We start from the raw sequence: 20,358 nt of genomic DNA, 5'->3' as shown, positions 1-20,358 counted from the left end.
ACTTTCTCAAAAAAAATATCTTGATCGATTTTGTTCATATCACATAAACAAATATTTCATTAATAATGTGGCCAATATGGCATAACAAACTTGTCCTGAAAATGTAAGAGGAGTAGTTTTTTTCTTGTGGTGTTCTCAAAAATTGCTCAGTTGATTATTTCATACCTCATAAATTAAGATTTCAATAATATTCTAACAATATAGATTAACTCATTCGTTCTTAAAAATCAGCGAGGAGTAGTTAATTCTTGGGGGTGAGTTTCTTAGGACAAATTTCTCAAAAACCACTTAGACGCTTTTGTTAATACTTCATAAGTATTAAAATATTTCATTAATAACATGACAATGTGGTATCACTCATTTGTGCCTTTTAATGTACAAAGATTAATTTATTCGTAGAGTGAGCTTCTTTTGGACGACTTTCTCAGAAAGGACTCAGGTGAGTTTCTTCGTATTTCAGAAATAAATGTTTAATAAATAGCCGGAAAATATGACATAACTGGTTTGACCTCAAGAGTCTACGTGGTATAGTTTATTCTGGGGGATGAGTTTCGTTTCAGACCACGTTCTCAAAAACGACTCAGGTGATTTTGGTTGTATTTTTTTAAAATTATTATTATTATTATTATTATTATTAATATTATTATTATTATTATTATTATTATTATTATTATTATTATTATTATTATTATTATTATTATTATTATTATTATTATTATTATTATTATTATGATTATTATTATTATTATTATTTTATAACGAATAAAAGTATTGGAAATTTCGCTAGCTAGTGCCCATACAAAAAATGCAGCAGTTATAACTCCAGATTTTTGTATAAAGTCTAGAAAAATTAAGCATAAATTCTACGTTTTAGGAGATTTGAATATTCCACTCATCTCTGATGCAGATATGATACAAAAGGTTGCCATATCTTTACACTTGAAAGATGGTTGGTGGAAATTCTCAAATCAAAATTACATAACTCCTTTTGCTAGACCAGATCAGACAGAAGATGAAACAGATTAACATACAATTATCAACGTAAACGGTTTAGAAACGGTAAATATAATCACTGTTATGTTTGCAAATAAACTAGCGCCGAGAGGGGAGAGAGAATATTTGTGACCAGAGAAAAAAAGGAAATGGGAGAAAAATCCCGAAGCGAAAATGGTCACTTCACTAGAGAGGAAAAAACATTTGGTTCTGCGGCTAAACAGCAAAGAGCGAACGACCGTAGAACTAGGGTGGTTGCTCAGCTTAGCAACCTTGAAGACGGAGGGGTGAGTTCAGCGAATCGCAGCCCTACAGTAGAAGAACGACGTGCACAAGGGAAATTTCACAATGTAATACCGTTGAAAAAACTTGAATATTTCTCGTCGTCAGCAGGGAAGACGAAAAAAGGAAAACAAACGTTTGTGAAGGATCGTTTAGTAAAATGCACGGTATTGTCAGTAAATGACGTAATGTATCTAGACATTGTAATTCTATATCTTGCATAAGCCAGGAAACCGCGGAAAAATGGGTAGAAAAGGCGGAAAATTAAAAAAAAAAAAAAAAAAGGTTTCCGTAGAAACCCTTTTAGCATCAGAATCGGGAAGAACAATTTCGAATGAGTAATTGTATAGCCGAAATCTACTCATGGCTGAGAAAATACGCATGGGCGCCAACCATATATCAGCTTTCCGTTTATGCTGATTCTCTACGTGTAAGTCACATATGCATATTTGTCATACAATGAAGAAAAGTAGTAGTCCATAAGATTGGGGAAGAAAGAAAACAAGTAGCTAACGAACACAGCAACACTGAATCACTCAATAACTCAACATGATCAAATGTAAAGAAGTGTCACGCAAAGGAATTCTCACTTGATTTTTTTTATTATTTAAGAAACACAATACGGAAATAAGTGCTTCCAGGTTCTTGCCAAGAACAGCATTCTCCCATCCCATGGAGACTTCGATCCATTTATATTAATTTAATCTATACCCATTCATTGTAGCACCGTAAGACCTAAATATAAAGTTTACTGTATTTTAATATTATGATCTAAATTCGTATAGCTTATAGTAAACAACAATAATAATAATACCGGGTTCAAAGTAGGATGATTTTAATGGTCGTAAATCGTCGTGATATCATTTAACATATGCTTACATAGGACGTCATATATCCACACAACAAAAAAAATCTTAACATAGTTTCCAATGTTTTCTCAAAACTTCCTTGGATTTTTTTAGGTACAGCTTTTGTGTATGCATTTTCAGTATCGTTCGTAATAAATATTAAGCACAGTTTCACAATCTGCAGTTAGTTAATTGGTACTTTGAATTGTTGGTACTTTCATCTATATTTAAACTACAAGATTACGTATACATGCAACTAACACATATGTATGCAACTAATAAACATTTAATCTAAGACAAAATGCAATTGGTGACCATGAGGAGTTTCAATTACAACTACATATAAAAAATACCTAATTATTTTTTTCCATTTTCCCATTAATTCCCAGTTTAGCCAGCTAGTATCAGTTCCTGAAGGGAACATATATCAGGCTACTCTTACATTCAAATCGAACAAACGTTATGATGATGTACATGACGATGAAATACATTTATGGACATGATAACATACGAAATTACTATTAAAACACAAGAAACAAGAAACTCCCTATATACACCAATCACCAACATGCACACATACACTCACTCAGATATACATGCACAATCGTTTGCACAAATTTAAACTAACTTAGTAAGTTTTGGCATGCCAACGTACTAGAAGAATAATTCGGAAACTGTGCTGAAACTAAATCAATCTATACCACAATATTTAATATTTTGCTTGTTGCCCAATGCTTATTTGAATTATTCAAATTGCAATTTTGAATTAGCCGCCGAAACTTGTGAAGGGAGACAAAGAGACATAAGATTCTCAAACTACTAAAATTTAGAGGCTACATCGTTCTTAATAACGCTGAACTTAATTGCATATCATATTAGGGAGTAAATCTACGTAATTCCCAAACCAATGGCTATTCTGCCCATGGCAGTGTAATCAAAGTTTAGCTGCGAGCCATACTCTGCTTTTTATTTCACTTTCGAAAATATACAAGCACTGGGATTAGTCAGTACTTATTACGGTTCAGTAACACTTATTATACTAATTGTTACCTTATATCAGTTGTATCTGGAAGGGAAATCTTTATTTTTACAACAAATTGTTAACCGGCTTATAAATAATTTTCTTACCTCTACTTATATCAGTAGCTGTCTCTATACAGAACTTTAAATTAAACCCTCGAAACCATATGCCTGCCCCGTTATTGGCGCAATCGGCAAAGTGACTATTAGTAGATTAATGGTGTCTTGGATTCCAATTCCATTCGCGTGATGCATGATTTCTCTTCCTCTTTCTCCCTTGTGCATAGGGTGTGAGTGGTGGGGTGCTGACTGCCACAGCCAATTATTGGTGCTGATTGCCACGACTGGCGCTGATTGCCAATATCAAGGTGCTGATTGCCACGAGCCTGAGAGAAAGTTGCTAGACGTAACATTACCGGACGCCAAGAAGCGTGAAAGAAACTAGATGAACCTTAGGATCGTGTTTTTCAAACTAACACCTAACAATGGTAAACAGTTCTCTGTATGTACACTCATGTCCAAAATTATTATCACATGATTATAAATATGTTGTTCTAGTAATATAATTTGATAACGAATTCGCCCGGTATTTCTTATAATGTTAGTATGTGTATAATCGACAAAGACAAGTATGTGGTACATTTCATGTCAAGAGAGCAGTAAATAAGAACAATACAACGAAAATAAAATTTTCTTCTCCATTTAGTTACATTTTATTTTACTCATTATCATTTTCGTATTTATAATTCTTTTCCTATGAAATTTATCGCAAATATACATTTCCTGACTATACACATAATATAAGTATTAAAAGTAGGCCTACTCTGCAAAATTATCAAATTATATTCTTACAAGAATACAGTTATAGATATGCGACAATAATTTTGGACATGAGTGTACTTTCAGTTGTGTCAGGGACCGGTGCGTACAAAATTTGTACGATTTATGTATTCTCACTTGAACTCCCTATGTCAGCATGAACTGTGAACAGCTGCGCAAATTGTTTCTAGCAGCTCTTGAAAGTTCCATCAAAAAAGCACTGCTGGCTGTCCCTCACAAGGGAAATTCAGGACAAAGCACTAGCCTGCAGAGAAACTAAGCATGCCATTTGAAGTCCCAATTCATGCTGATTAGAACAAGCTAATAAAATTCCTGTACGGTTGAGAACGGTTCGAGATATTCAACTTGGAAGTTTATATGAGAAAATGAGAATATACGCATTTATACAACATGAGAATATACGCGTTAAATACAACATAATTAGTAACGAATATTGGCATACGAATTGAAAGCTATCGGAAGTTACAGAAAAAAAGTGTTTCGCAATAACTAACGGGTTTGTTAGATAAAATTAGTCATTACATTGTTCACAATAATCATAGGTTAGAGATGAAAATTGATCACTGTTGTTCTTCTGTTTTATGAATAAATAACGCAGGCAAAAGACTCCCTTGCAATATAAACATTTTATATGTGCAATTGTGTTGCATCCGTCAAGAGAACAGTTCTCAGAACCAAAGCAGAAAGCAAATTCGACAAGTAATTCAAAAGTTATAGGCCTATAATTTGTTCGTAACCTGCCTTGCAGAACGCAAACTAAAACAATTCAATGTATCGCGGTGATCGGAAGTGATTCGTATGGACACAAACTTTATTTAATTGTTTCTTTGGTACATTATAACGTCCAGATGGAGAAGATTCATACTATGTACAAATCTCCTGCCATAACCTTTGATTGATCGGAATCAAAACACATCAAATGGTTGCACAAATCGTGTGCAATTCTTTAGTATCTTCTCAACCATTAGGTCTTTGCCACCCGTCATGCAGCTTGTAATGGGCAATTTGTCTGTGAATGGACCCCAGTGATCAAGCAATAGCAAGTTCAAACCATCAGGCTTCACCATGGGTGAGAATACTTAACGCATTGAAACGTGCATCCACACATTCTCTCATATAAATTTCCAAGCTGAATATCTCGAACAGTTCTCAACGTACATGAGTTTTATTACCAGTTGCTATCAGCATGAATTGGTCCTTCAAATGACATGTTTATTTCTCTGCAGGCGAGTGCTTCTCCCAAACGTTCCTTGTCAGCTGGCTTCAGACCATCATATCTATTAAATAATACAATAAAACTATTAATATAAACAAAGAAATGTGCAAATTGTATTTTACATATAAAAGAAAAGTCAAAATCCCTTTATAAACATCCAAGTGTATGTCGTTCCACTTAGTGAGAAACTTTGTAACTTATAGGATACCACATAGATTTTGCTGTGATGATTACTAAATTAATCCCTAATTATTCTCTATTAAATTAATTAATAATCATAAATTTAGTATGAGGGATTTATTCCTCTCTTTCCAAATACAGCTTCTCCCAGGCTCGTGGCAGTCAGCACCTTCATATTTGCAATCAGCGACAGTCGTGGCAATCAGCACCAATAATTGGCTGTGGTAGTCAGCACCCGTGGCAATCAGCACCTATCCGTGCATAGTACCATGCCATGAGGGCATATAGAGAGTGTGGAGATAATTCTCCAAACTTTCCTGATCTCAGTCGTAGATGAATATGGTGTTGTTGGCACTACGCTTCGACCGCATCCCCCCCCCCTCCCAGGTACGCATTGAATCTGAGGTTGGTAATGTCCTAGAGCCGCACGGCATCTTGTATACAAAATCAAATATCGTAAAGTAACCAAGAGCAACAGTTATTTGACACATGCCTTTACACCAATCCCCCTTAAAATCGGACAATTCATTCGAAAGTTATCGTAGATTTTACACGCCTACGCTCGAAGTAAGAACAAATATTTGAATTCGGGAAAATTCCCCTTGTCGTATAGCAACCAAAACAATAGGTGTCTGGTGAAAGCAAACGAGAGCATTTTAAAATGACTTCCATCGAAATCGGACAATCCGTTCGAAAGTTATCGTCGGATGCCACATACAAACAGACAGACAAGACGGCCTGTAATAGAGAGCTTCGCACCTAAATTTCTCAAGGTTTGTTTCACGAGAATCTTAAATACTCGACGGCATTCGAGCGCTGGATCCTAATTTTCTAAACAGAATTTTGATAAGTCTTCAGCCTTATCGAATTTTCTTACCTCTACTTATATCAGTAGCTGTCTCTATACAGAACTTTAAATTAAACCCTCGAAATCATCTGCCCGCCCCTTATTGGCGCAATCGGCAAAGTGACTATTAGTAGACTAATGGTGTCTTGGATTCCAATTTCATTCGGGCGATCCATGTTTTCTCTTCCTCTTTCTCTCTTCTGACAAACTACTTAAACCTTTTACGGATCTGTGTGGAAAAAATTTTTCCTTCACTTTATTGCTAAGGAGAGAAGTTTTAAAGTGAACACCCGGCATATATGTAATACACATATTATATAAAACTATGATAACCTCTAATACATTGTTTCTTCCGAACACTCAGATAATCCCGAACTTTTCAAAATATTCAAGCGACTCGACAAATGCGATTATATCGATACATTTCAGTATTTGCTGCTTTCAAACAATTCGAGACTCTCGAACAGTTCAAGTCTCTCGAAGTTATCTAATGTTTCTTACATTTCGAACGCCTCTAACACTTCGAGAGTCCCGAACATTCCGGGAGTCTCGAACATTTTGGGAGTCTCAAAATTTCGATAATTAAAATTAAAATTAAAATTCTTTATCGATGAAACGGTTTCGAAATTTTATCGATTTTTTATCGATTACTCCATTATCGGAACAGCCCTACATGAAAGTCTGTCCGGCCATTCAGCGAATATTTCTGGGAGTGAGGCATGATCAGTGTAGCTGCTATATATATATATATATATATATATATATATATATATATATATATATATATATATATATATATATATTGTGGAAGAACTCGATTTTCGAGAATAATAATTTGTATATTTTAGATTTATTGTTATGTTTATGTCTCGAAATCGTTAAGTAAGGTTATGGGAATTTAATGTTGAATATGTAAAGCTAATGCAAGCTGCACAATCTCGCTAATAGTTGTGTCAGCAATTCATTGTAAACAGTTGTGTATAAGAATGTCATCGTAACGTGTCTGGCAATGTAGGAAGGAAATGTTGACAATGTGTCTTTCCTCACATTAGCCAGATTCTAGAAATTGTACAAAACGTGAATTTGTGGGATTTTATGAATTTCATGAGATTACGGATGTACGGAGAATTGCTTAGAATCGGGAAGTCAGAACGTGTCGAGGGTTGCAGTTTTGAGTTTTGACACATGGAAGGAATTTGTCTCTCCATGTGAAAACGGTGTCGCACGTGCCACAGCAGACGGAAAAGCAGACGATGGTAGTTGGACCCCGCCAAACAAAACCACAGGACGAGAAGGTTTTGGAGGAGAGTTCCTGAGATTTCCTAGAGAGTTCGAGAGGATCAGTTCCGCAGTTCTTGATGATTAGTTCTGAGAGTTCCAAGATTATTCATCGACTTTGAAGATACTTGGGTTCGAGTCTGGAGAACCAAGTAACATTTAATTATCCACCAGATGATAGGAGAAAACAGTACGTTGTACTTCAACATATTCTAACGACGCAGAACTTCGAGGGAGATTTACATTGAGAGGCCCATTCCTCAATGCCCACTTTCATCGTCCAACAACAAGGAGTGTCAGCTTAAGGAGCAGAGTTCAACACCAGAACGACGTGGGACAGCAACAGATTTATCCAGGTATGTGTGACTCCGAGTCAGAATTCAAAGCTCAATACTTGATCGTACTATACCTTACTGGCAAATGACTCCGAATATCCGTTATAGCAAACATTCAGAAATCTCACAGTTCATTCATCAGATTTCAGAAATACAGTGTTTTATGTTAAATGAAGTGGACGTATATTTATTTGTTTAATCCCCATATGAAAACCTCTTGCAAGTTAAGTTATAATTTACCCACTCATTCTAGATGGTGAGTGGAAGGCGCCTAGTAGCACTCATCTTTGCATCCCCAAATAGGCACTGAGTGGCTAGGTTGTCATGGTTGAGAGCTGGGTAAAAGATCTTAGTAAAATTAATTCCCACCCTTCCCTCCCTTTTCATGATGGAGGTGCTGAAAGACTTTATGTTGTCACATGGACAAAAGTAATTAGGTTGGCATGGTGTAGAGCTGGGATCAATCTCAGTTAGAAAGAATAGTAAATTTAAATCCCTCCCGTCCCACCCATGGTGAATTATGTGCGTTTAGTAAATTTAAACTATAGTGAATTTAAAAATCCCTCCCTACCCACCCATTTATGGTGAATAATGTTAAAAGTAGTAACTAATAGAATTGTTAATGAAACCCACCCATCCCACCCTCGCTTCGATTCAGCTTAACTGTAAAATAAGTGCGACGACTGAGTTCGATTCTCGATCGAATGAAAGAAATATGTATCAGTTATATTAAACAACGGATTACGTTTACTAAACATAGTAATTAAATGCTAGTTTGTGCTATAATATTAAGGTTAATAAAAGTAACAAATACAGTAATAATATTACGAGTTTACAACAATAATATTAAAAGAAAAGAAAGTGAAATAATTTCGTTGTATTTATGTTCTGGACACACAGAACAGATGCATGTATCAGGCAGGTTGTGTTGAACGGAGGACGAGAGTCGCTCAAGCGATTAGGCACGAGTGTAGCCGAGTTGACACGAAGGTACAAGGTTACGTTGAGAGCCGCACGGAAAATTTGCTCCGTGTTGAAGCAGGCAGAATAACAGAGACGAAACAGTTGTTGTACAATATATTAAATATAACTCACATTAATCCTAGGATTAGACTATTGATTATTCAATTAGTAGTAAATAGTAAATAGGTATTACAATGTTGTCCCTAAAGAACAATCATAGGATGCACTATCCTGTTCTTAAAGACAATGGAAAACCTGCGACGATGTTTAGTAAATCTAGGTACTATTCATTAGATTTAGGAGTTTTAAGATACTTTGCGGAATATTTTCCGACATATAACGTAACGAAAGAACAGACGTTTAGAGAGAACGTTCTGGGTCGCAGATACAAAAACTATTATATGATTGAATTCTCTGAGAAGAATTTCAGCGTTGATGATTTAGTAGAATTGGGATTCAGGAGACATTTCTTGTCCGTAATTACTGGTATTTCAGAGACAAATACATTAATACGCAACGCTATATTCTTCGCAATTAAAGATGAGCAACTAAAATACAAAGTATGTGCGTTATTTACTAGCGGTGCTAGTCAAGAGCTAGTGAATACATGGCTTGATCGTTTTAGAAATAGATTTGACTGCACTCAGGCAGTAAAAATTTCAGAGTTTGTTAGTACTATAGCGTTATACGAGAAAAAAGCAAAGATCATAGTGGCAAGCGATAAATCGTTGCTCGATTTAGTAGCTTTTGCGTTGTTCTTTAAACAACGAACACCTTGGTTATTAGCCTAGAGATGGTCAAGAAAGTGGAAGAATTTTTGTATAGATATTAGTATTATTATTGGTTAGTATAGGCATTATTATTGGTTAGATATATGTATAGGATAAGGATATATTATTAGTAATTATTATGATTTAGTATTTAGTAGCGATAGTAATTTGATTATAAGATATTTTGTGTTAGTAATATAGGACGTAAATATATGGGTAGTTATAGTATTATTATTATTATTGGAAGAAAATCTGACTATCAATTGGGTTTTATTGTAGTATGTCTTTATGGCATATAGTTTTAATATAATTTAAATAGTGACGTAGACTAAAAATAGGAAAAGACTATGGAGAAGAAAAGCAAAACAAAGGAAAATGAAACATGAATGATTTTGTGTGATTAGTTTTGTATTAGGATTTTAGATGTAAGAGAAGGCAAGAATGAAAAAAAAAAACAAAAATGAATGATGCAATTGAAATAGAGTTAGTCTAGACGTAAGTTAAAATTAAGAAACCCAGTTAATTAGGCCAAACCTTTCATTAGGGGAAACTCTAATCAGGAAGGAAATCCCATTCTCTTCGAGTTAAAGTGGGTGCTTACCACACTTCGATGAGAATATTTTATTTATAATGCAACATAAGTCTTCCGTGATTGTTGAAAAGAGACACAGGAGTTGACTCGTACATCACGTGAAAGCCGTGCAAATTTTTTTTGGTGGAGATATCCTTCATTTTTAGCTAATCCCTTAGCGTAAGATTAAAATTAAGGTAGAATTAATTAGTTAGTAAATCATTTGATATTCTAGGAATTCTAGGATAGTCAGAGAAGAGAGAGAGAGAGAGATGTTAGTAGAGCATCTAATAGTAGAAATAGAATATAATTATATTTTTCTAGTATAAAAGTAAAAATAGTCTAGATTAATCGATTCAGTTGTATTAGTCAGGAAGAAAGAGGAAAAGAGAGTTGGATTTAGGAATGTGAGTATTGAGAAGAAGGAAATTTTAGTGGAAGAGAAATTTAGAAGGTAAGTAATTATAGACGTAAGACGTAAAAGAGTAACCATCAGTAGATCTATAACATAGACTATAATTAATAAAAAAATGTGGAGAGAGAGAAGAAGATAGAAATAATAATTAATAGTAAATAATGTTAAGAAATAAATAAATAAGAGTAAGAAGAGAGAAGTAAATATTGAAGTTTATAGATTTAAGCATGCATCGACGAATAGATATATAGATAATTATGTATGCATATATGAGCGCTAGGAGTACTCCATGAGAATATAAGAAATAGTTATATAAATATAGAATATATATGAATAAAGCGCAAGAAAAGAAGAAAATGGAGAAATATTATCGGGGACATGCAGAGGATTTTTCCTGCAGACGAGAAGCCCTGAACAGATATAGAACTTTTGGAGTTGGAAATAAGAAGTAGTTTTAGACTTTCTTCGATAGTAGTCCTTCTCACACGCTATAGGCCCTGTCGGCAAGTGTTAAAATAATGTAATAATTTAATAATTTAATATAGAGATAAGTATAAAATAGTAAGTTAAGAAGATTAATAATAATAATAATAATAATAAGATGAAGTTAACCTAGTATAATTGTTGCGGAATGGCCATCCTAGACAATGAAAGTAGGTAAATGAGTAAATAAATAAATAATAATTAAATAAATAGTCTATGGTTATGATTTAAAAGAATAATAGTTACGTCTTTGATATTGGAAAAAAAAAGAGAGAATCACGTCACGTTAATTTTATTAAATTTAGGTATAGAGAAGAATTAAAATTTTAATTTTGAAAACCCGTCAGATTTTGTAAAACCATGTATAGATAGTTATAAATATGCTAACTGTAGCCAATTGTTGATTGAGATGATACGGCAAGTCAGGCTGCCGTATTTAACGACCAAAGCCTTCAGGATTTTTAGGAAATGGAAAATCCATCATTTTTCTGAATCGCAATCAATTTTTGTATGCAGTTAACAAGTGTTAGGTTAATAATAATTATAGGTTAAGGACAAGTAAATAGTTATAGTATTTAAATAAATAAATATATATATTCGCGTGTAAATTTTGTACTTACCCATATAGTTAATCCAGTAAATAGTCCATTGTAATGTCCACATAAAGTTTGTATATCCATTAGAGTAAAGATCACATATTAATTAATAAACTTTTTCACTTGTAAATATTTAATCACTTTATAATATTTTAATTTTTAAAATATCACATTTTTGAATATTTTAATCATGAACGGATATGCCAGATTGGTAGAGTAATGGTCGAGTAATAGCATGAATTTTGAATGTCGGTAACACTACTGTAGTGCAAGAGATCCCGCACGCAATCCCACGAATAGAGGTCACGAATTGGAACATTTTAGTGAATTCCAATAAACATTCGACGTAGATAAAACATTCACGTACATCGTGTGACATACTGGTGTTGTAAAACAAAGTGTTTTAAAACTAATAGTGTAATAATTGCGACGCAATATTGGAACTTGATGTTATCCAGTCAACGGTGACGCGTGAATAGAAGGCAGGAAGTTGAATTAACCTTGACAAAGCTTGATTGAAAAACTGTTGAGCTTGCAGTTACTAGGCTGCATGAAGTGTCAGGATTTCCAATGCCCTGCTGCAGGATTTTCTTTCTGTTCAGATTAAATATCAGTGAATAAAATTTTTCATGAAAATAAAACATTAATATTTTCAAGTTTTATAGTGCAAATGTGAATATGTTAATTACATATGTTCTAAATAACTATGTTACAAGTTTTGATTTTTGCAGTTCCATCCACAGAGAGGTGGAAAGAGACGAAGTTAAAACATTACTGATACGGCCAATAACTTCATTGGTTGGCAAGTATGAACATTCAGAGTAATGGAAGTTTTTGGTTATTTGATATTGTAAAAGCGTTGTCGCTAAGAGGAGATAACTCAAGAGTACTTGCAAATGTATGTATGATCACTCTTGACAAAATGTGATGTGCAAGTAGTTTAGTAAAAACTCGCTAGATGTCGCGAGGATATACTTTGCGACATTATATTTTGAAATGTCGTATTTTATAATGTTAGAAAGTAATACAAAGATTAAAAATTCGAATATATATTTTTAAATAAATGTTAGGTGAAGGAAGATTAATTAATATTTATATAATTATGTTGAATAATAATACATATCTTATTTCGTTTCAAGTTGATATTTATCCTTAATATGGTGTCAGTTTATATTATGTACAGGGTGTTTATAGAAAATCGCCCTCTTACGATGTCGAATTTGGTTTGCGGAGCAACCAAGTTTTTAAGGGGGGACATGTGGAAGAACTCGATTTTCGAGAATAATAATTTGTATATTTTAGATTTATTGTTATGTTTATGTCTCGAAATCGTTAAGTAAGGTTATGGGAATTTAATGTTGAATATGTAAAGCTAATGCAAGCTGCACAATCTCGCTAATAGTTGTGTCAGCAATTCATTGTAAACAGTTGTGTATAAGAATGTCATCGTAACGTGTCTGGCAATGTAGGAAGGAAATGTTGACAATGTGTCTTTCCTCACATTAGCCAGATTCTAGAAATTGTACAAAACGTGAATTTGTGGGATTTTATGAATTTCATGAGATTACGGATGTACGGAGAATTGCTTAGAATCGGGAAGTCAGAACGTGTCGAGGGTTGCAGTTTTGAGTTTTGACACATGGAAGGAATTTGTCTCTCCATGTGAAAACGGTGTCGCACGTGCCACAGCAGACGGAAAAGCAGACGATGGTAGTTGGACCCCGCCAAACAAAACCACAGGACGAGAAGGTTTTGGAGGAGAGTTCCTGAGATTTCCTAGAGAGTTCGAGAGGATCAGTTCCGCAGTTCTTGATGATTAGTTCTGAGAGTTCCAAGATTATTCATCGACTTTGAAGATACTTGGGTTCGAGTCTGGAGAACCAAGTAACATTTAATTATCCACCAGATGATAGGAGAAAACAGTACGTTGTACTTCAACATATTCTAACGACGCAGAACTTCGAGGGAGATTTACATTGAGAGGCCCATTCCTCAATGCCCACTTTCATCGTCCAACAACAAGGAGTGTCAGCTTAAGGAGCAGAGTTCAACACCAGAACGACGTGGGACAGCAACAGATTTATCCAGGTATGTGTGACTCCGAGTCAGAATTCAAAGCTCAATACTTGATCGTACTATACCTTACTGGCAAATGACTCCGAATATCCGTTATAGCAAACATTCAGAAATCTCACAGTTCATTCATCAGATTTCAGAAATACAGTGTTTTATGTTAAATGAAGTGGACGTATATTTATTTGTTTAATCCCCATATGAAAACCTCTTGCAAGTTAAGTTATAATTTACCCACTCATTCTAGATGGTGAGTGGAAGGCGCCTAGTAGCACTCATCTTTGCATCCCCAAATAGGCACTGAGTGGCTAGGTTGTCAATATATATATATATATATATATATATATATATATACAGGTATATATATAGGGTATGTCAAAAAAAGTGTTACAAGCCAATATCTTGCGAACTATACATCATATAAGAAAAAATATTAAGAGAGAATGTACAATACAAAGGGACCTAAGAAAGGAGTTAAACATTAGGTTTCCTCCGCCCCCCATTTTGGGGGGAGGGGAGTGACCGTGAAATTTTCAAATGGGAACGTAGGTCGAGTGATACCTCGTTCGAAAGAGATTGAAAAATTAAACTTTTTTTGTAGGAAACAATTTTTGATATGGGGCACCGTTTTCAAGATGGGTCCCAAAAATGGTCCTGTATCTGATAAAATTTCCAGTACTTATAAATAACTGTTACAAGCCAATATCTCGCGAACTATACATCATATAAAAAATATTAAGAGGCAATGTACAATACAGAGGGGCCTAAGAAATGAGTCAAACATTAGTTTTCCCCCGCCCCCCCCCCCCTTTGCGGGAGGGGGGTCAAGGTGTAATTTTTAAATGGGAAAATAGGTCGAGTGATTCTTCGTTCGAAAGAGCTTGAGAAATTGAACAATTTTTGTACGAAACAATTTTTGATATGGGACACCGTTTTCAAGATGCGCCCCAAAAATGATCCAGTATCCGATAAAATTTCCAGTACTTATAAACAAGTGTTACATTCCAATATCAAGCGAACTATACATCATATTAAAAGAATATTAAGAGACGATGTACAATAAGAGGGGCCTAAAAAATGAGTCAAACATTAGGTTTCCCTCGCCCCCATTTTGGGGGAGGGGGGTTAAGGTGAAATTTTCAAATAGGAACATAGGTCGAGTGATACCTCGTTCGAAAGAGCTTGAATAATGGAACAATTTTTGTAGGAAACAATTTTTTATATGGGGCACCGTTTTCAAGATAGACCCCAAAATTGGTCCTGTAGCAGATAAAATTTCCAGTACTTATAAATCGGAAACGTCTAAGTAGAAAAACATGAAACAAAAAATGAAAAAGGTAAACGCCATAGGCAACGTGGAATGGTTTTGTCGTGGTGCCCCAGGGCCCCATCATGGGGTCCCGGGACCAACTTTAAAATTTCAAATCTGAATATAGGTCGAGTGATACCTTGTTTGGTAGATTATGGAAAACCAAACAGCTTAGTAAAAAAATTGTTTTGATTTCGGGCAAACCAGTTTCAAAATGGCCGCCGAAAATGGTTCCACATTCAGATAGTAAGTGCAGGGTTCAAACTGAGTGTTCAAAGCAATATCCCGCGAATTATTGCATCATATACAAAGTGTTAAGAGTCAATGTACAATACAGACAGGCCTAAAAATATGTCGAACACGAAATTCCATCATCATCCTCTAAGTGAATAACAAGTAAAATGTTCGGGGGCAAAATCGACCTATAAGGGTTAACGTAATAATAATAATAATAATAATAATAATAATAATAATAATAATAATAATAATAATAAGAAGAAGAAGAAGAAGAAGAAGAAGTAGAAGAAGAAGAAGAAGAAGAAGGAGAAGAAGGATACTACTTCGAAAAATAATAATAAAACTAGTAATAATAATAATAATATGAATGAAAATAATAAGACAATGAATAATACTAATACGTATGCGCAAAAAGACGTCGTTCCTCAATCACTACAATCCTATGAGAAAGGGATAGGAAGGTACCTATTAGGCCTTACTTGTAGGCAACATCTCAACATGTGCCCAGTTAGAGTAAGGAAAGCCCGTCAACGTCATTGCCTGGGGAATGGAACCGATGGCCATCGGAACATAGTACCATCTTATTAAAAAAAAGGATCAGAGGCGAATTATTTGAGCCGTTTTATACAAAGAAAAGAAAATTGCAAAGAAATATCTTTAGATTATTTTTGATCGTCAACTATTAATGTAATCGCTATGTAAACGTAGGTGTCACGTCAGAAGGGCCCGGACAAAAGGGCGAGGACAAAAAGGCCCGAGTCAAAAGGGCCCCGCGTCAAAAGGGCCCGGGTCAAAAGGGCACCGCGTCAAAAGGGCCCCGGTCATAAGGGCCCAAGTCAAAAGGGCCCCACGTCAAAAAGGCCCCGCGTCAAAAGGGCCCCGGTCATAAGGGCCCGAGTCAAAAGGGCCCCGCGTCAAAAGGGCCCCGGTCATAAGGGCCCAAGTGAAAAGGGCCCCGCGACAAAAGGGCCCGAGTCAAAAGGGCCCCGCGTCAAAACGTCCCCGGTCATAAGTGCCCGGGTCAAAAGGGCCCTGCGTCCAAAGATGCCGGGTCAAAAGTGTCCCCGGCAAAAAGGCTCGAGTCAAAAAGGCCCTGAGCCAAAACTGGCCCGGAGTCAAAAGGACCCCGCGTTCAAAGGGCCTCACGTGAAAAAACGCCTGAGATATAGCGTGAAAGGCATGAGAAATATAAAAATGCTTATTAGATTAAAAGTATTCAGTGGACACCACCTGCTTTGTGTTGAAAGAACGTATATGTGGATATGTATACAGTGTTAGTCAAAGTTATTACGACAGCACAGTTACGATGCATGTGAACAGAGAAAAGTGTTGCAAGTAGGTATTGATCAGTGTCGTGTCATGGTGCGGGTGAGCGGGGCAACGACCCTGGCTGCCGAAGTAAGGTGGCGCCAAATTCGGGAGTAAGAAATAAAGGAAAGAAGGAAAGAAAAAGAAAAAAGGAAAAATTACTTGGAATATTTTAGATCAATGGCAGATAGTGTTACTCGTGTTAGGAAAATCTATGTACACCCGACAACAAAAGTCTCTCCACCCTGTGCTCTAATTCCATAACTTGGGGTCCAGGTAATTTGCAGTTGTGAGAACGCCTGGACAGGTGCAACCCAATTTACACGTAACTTTTCTCGGCACTGACAACAGTTGGTAGCACTGAATCCAGTCTTTATGCAAGTAAAATTGTGAGTAGATGACGCATGAAACATTTCTCCATTCTGACATGGCAGTTTACCTCGGTGTAACACGCCGATTTTGATAAGATTGCACAGACATACAGATCATCAAAAAAGAAGCGACACGTATTTTTTTATATCGACCAACAAGCTTATTGAAAGGGTCAAATAGGGACATAAAAATGGGGTCAAAATGAGATTTTATGCAATATAGCGAGAACGAGAAGAGATATCGGGAAAGGTTAAATGTACGAAATACTACCCATAGTTGACGCAAGCCATTGAGGTAGAACTTACCCATGTGAAGAAAGCAGAACATCCGGAAATGGACCAATCACGTTTACAACATTGTCATAATGTGCTACAGAAATGAGTGAAGAGGGTGGCAAGGAGCAGGAAGAAGGGAAACACGAAAATGGAAAATACGTGTTTTTGCTTTGAGTTCATACGTCACCCGTTTGCGAAAGGAACGCAGATTCATCTCAGTGCACGAAGATTCATCTCTACACGCAAGAAGGATGCAAACGCCGTTCGTATAGGCAGCCAGCAAGACAGTACTGCACAGCGGGTTGCATATAAGATCAAAACCTCAAGTTGAGTGGTAGAAACGACTAATAGATGAAGGAATACGAGGTCAGATGACGTAGCACATTATGACAGGTGCAAGTACTGTAAGGAAAGAAAGAGCAAGTTGACGTAGTACACAAAATCAGTTTTAACAGTGAGAGTATTGGACGCGGCGTATGCAATACGAGCTGGTTTGAGTATACAAAGTTGCCAAAGGCGATGTGTAGAGCCAGCAAAGTGTATGTGCATTTGTGTCTTTCACAGGTACTATTCTCAACAAGACAAGCAAGGCGACGTTTAACTGCTTGTGAGACCTAGTGGTGAACATTGGACAGTGTGGTAGCTGGAGTGGTATTTGATTGGTGTGTAACTGGTGGTGTGTCCTTGTGCATATTTGTGCGTGTGTAACAAAATTCAGGTGAGGTGTAAGTGGGCTTGTGACGTTTGTGGTCGCAAGATGGTCTATGTGAATCCCCTGAATGTGGTGGATATGCTAGTGGAGGCATATCAGGCAACACAATATGTCCGGACACCACGAACGGTAACGGAAATGGAGCTCAAGGACTATATTTTTAACATCCTAGAAAGTTTGAAGACGAATGGGCACATGTATGTTGAGATTGAAGAAGACCTATTATGCAGCAATAGATTAGACATCCCAACTATGGCAAGTGAAGATGAGATGGATGAGTGGGATGGCCCAACGACCTCCAACGTACATACAACTGGAGTCAAGAGCAGAGATATTGTGGAAATGGGATACAAGCGGAAGGCAGTATCGTTTTGGAAACGAGGGAAGAAGAGAAAGATGTCCTGGAAATCTGTACAGAAACACTTCAAGCGTGTCAAATGCAGAACAGATCTATATAGATGGGAGAAACAGATCACAGAAGGTGAAACCAAACGTGAAAAGCTAAACGTGATAGACCGAACTGTGTATGAAAAATTTGCATTTAATTGTCCATGACACAGACTTGCAACGTTGGGCGTTAGAAGCAAACAAAACAACAGCCGTTGCTAATTTCAAAGCTTCGAAGAAATGGTTATGTGCTTTAAAACACGTCACGGTATCGTCTCACGCAAAGTTACAAAATTTGTAACACATAGCATTACAGCGAAGGCCACACAAGTGCACGAAAGCGCTAAAACCTTCGTCCAAAATGTACAATCACTCATTACTGCTCATGGCGAGGATAACGTATATAACACAGATCAGAGTGGCTTTGCTTTAGAATTTCACTCTGGACGCTCTCTGGCTTTGCGAGGCGAGAAGCATATTACAGCAACAATGCAATCTCTACCTGCCATCACACATAGCTACACAATACAGCCTGTTATATCTGCCAGTGGAAGATTGCTGTCGCCCATGCTCATAGTCTTGAAAGAACTTCATGGTACGTTTGGGTCACGGATTCAGCAAACAATGTTCCGCCCACAAAACTTATATATTTGTGCATCATCATCTGGGAAAGTGACAAAACAGATCGTTAAGACGTGGTTCCAATCAGTGTTCCTTCCACAAGTCAATGAGCAAACGGTACTGTTAGTCGACTCGTGGACGGGTTACGATCGATCCGACTTGGCAACAATAATGCCACAGGACAAGCAGTGCAACATTATGACGATACCTACACACACAACTGGGTTAATACAACCTCTGGATGTGTATGGTTTCAGAATTTGGAAGAACTTCGTACGCAAAGTATCTGATGCGGTACGCCTTCAGCAACTCAACATCAATCTATACAGCAGAGACAATATACTGAAACTTGAATCCCTTGTGAATAATCAACTTTCATCTCCACGGTACATACATCTATTGCAATACGCATGGTTTTGTTCTGGATATCTTTCATCACGACCAGATTATTTTCCAAAGCCAGTGGAGTTTTGTTTTCATCAGTTGACGTCATTGGTCTGCGAAGAAGCAGAGTGCCAGAACCTATCCATCATCAGGTGTTCGTGGTGCAAATACTGTTTTTGTTTGGACGATTTCTTCCTGAAATATCATTTTTGTGCTACTTATCAGGAGTGAGCGTCTTGTTTCCAGCATACACCTCTGCTGACTTTTATGTTGTACGTACATATGTACGCGTATTTTCATGATATAATGTAGATACTCATGCGTAGAACTGATATTGCTGTTGCTTTTTATCTTACATGTGGACCACCTGTTAATACATTCTACTCTGCAATGCATTTTTGTGTGCGTGTGTGTGTGTTACTAGCTACAAATATTCCCGTTTCCAATATGTATCTCACCGTTGCTCCCATTGCACAATATACGCAACCCACTGTGCAGTATTTTCTCACTGGCTGCCTATACGAACGGCGTTTGCATCCTTCATGCTTGTAGAGATGAATCTTCGTGCAGTGAGATAAATTTGCGTCTCTTTCGCATATGGATAACGTATGCACCCAAAGCAAAAACACGTATTTTCCATTTTCGTGTTTTCTTTCTTCCTGCTCCTTGCCACCCTCTTCACTCATTTCTGTAGCACATTATGACAATGTTGTAAACGTGATTGGTCCATTTCCGGACGTTCTGCTTTCTTCACATGGGTAAGTTCTACCTCAATGGCTTGCGTCAACTATGGGTAGTATTTCGTACATTTAACCTTTCCCGATATCTCTTCTCGTTCTCGCTATATTGCATAAAATCTCATTTTGACCCCATTTTTATGTCCCTATTTGACCCTTTCAATACGCTTGTTGGCCGATATAAAAAAAATACGTGTCGCTTCTTTTTTGATGATCTGTATGTCTGTGCAATCTTATCAAAATCGGCGTGTTACACCGAGGTACCCTGCCTTGTGAGATGAACCTCTCTGGTTTAGAGCGTGGTGT

Source organism: Thermobia domestica, chromosome 3 (assembly GCF_964235325.1).
Source record: "Thermobia domestica chromosome 3, izTheDome1.hap1.1, whole genome shotgun sequence".
NCBI lineage: Eukaryota > Metazoa > Arthropoda > Insecta > Zygentoma > Lepismatidae > Thermobia > Thermobia domestica.
Note: the sequence above shows the minus strand (reverse complement) of the source record.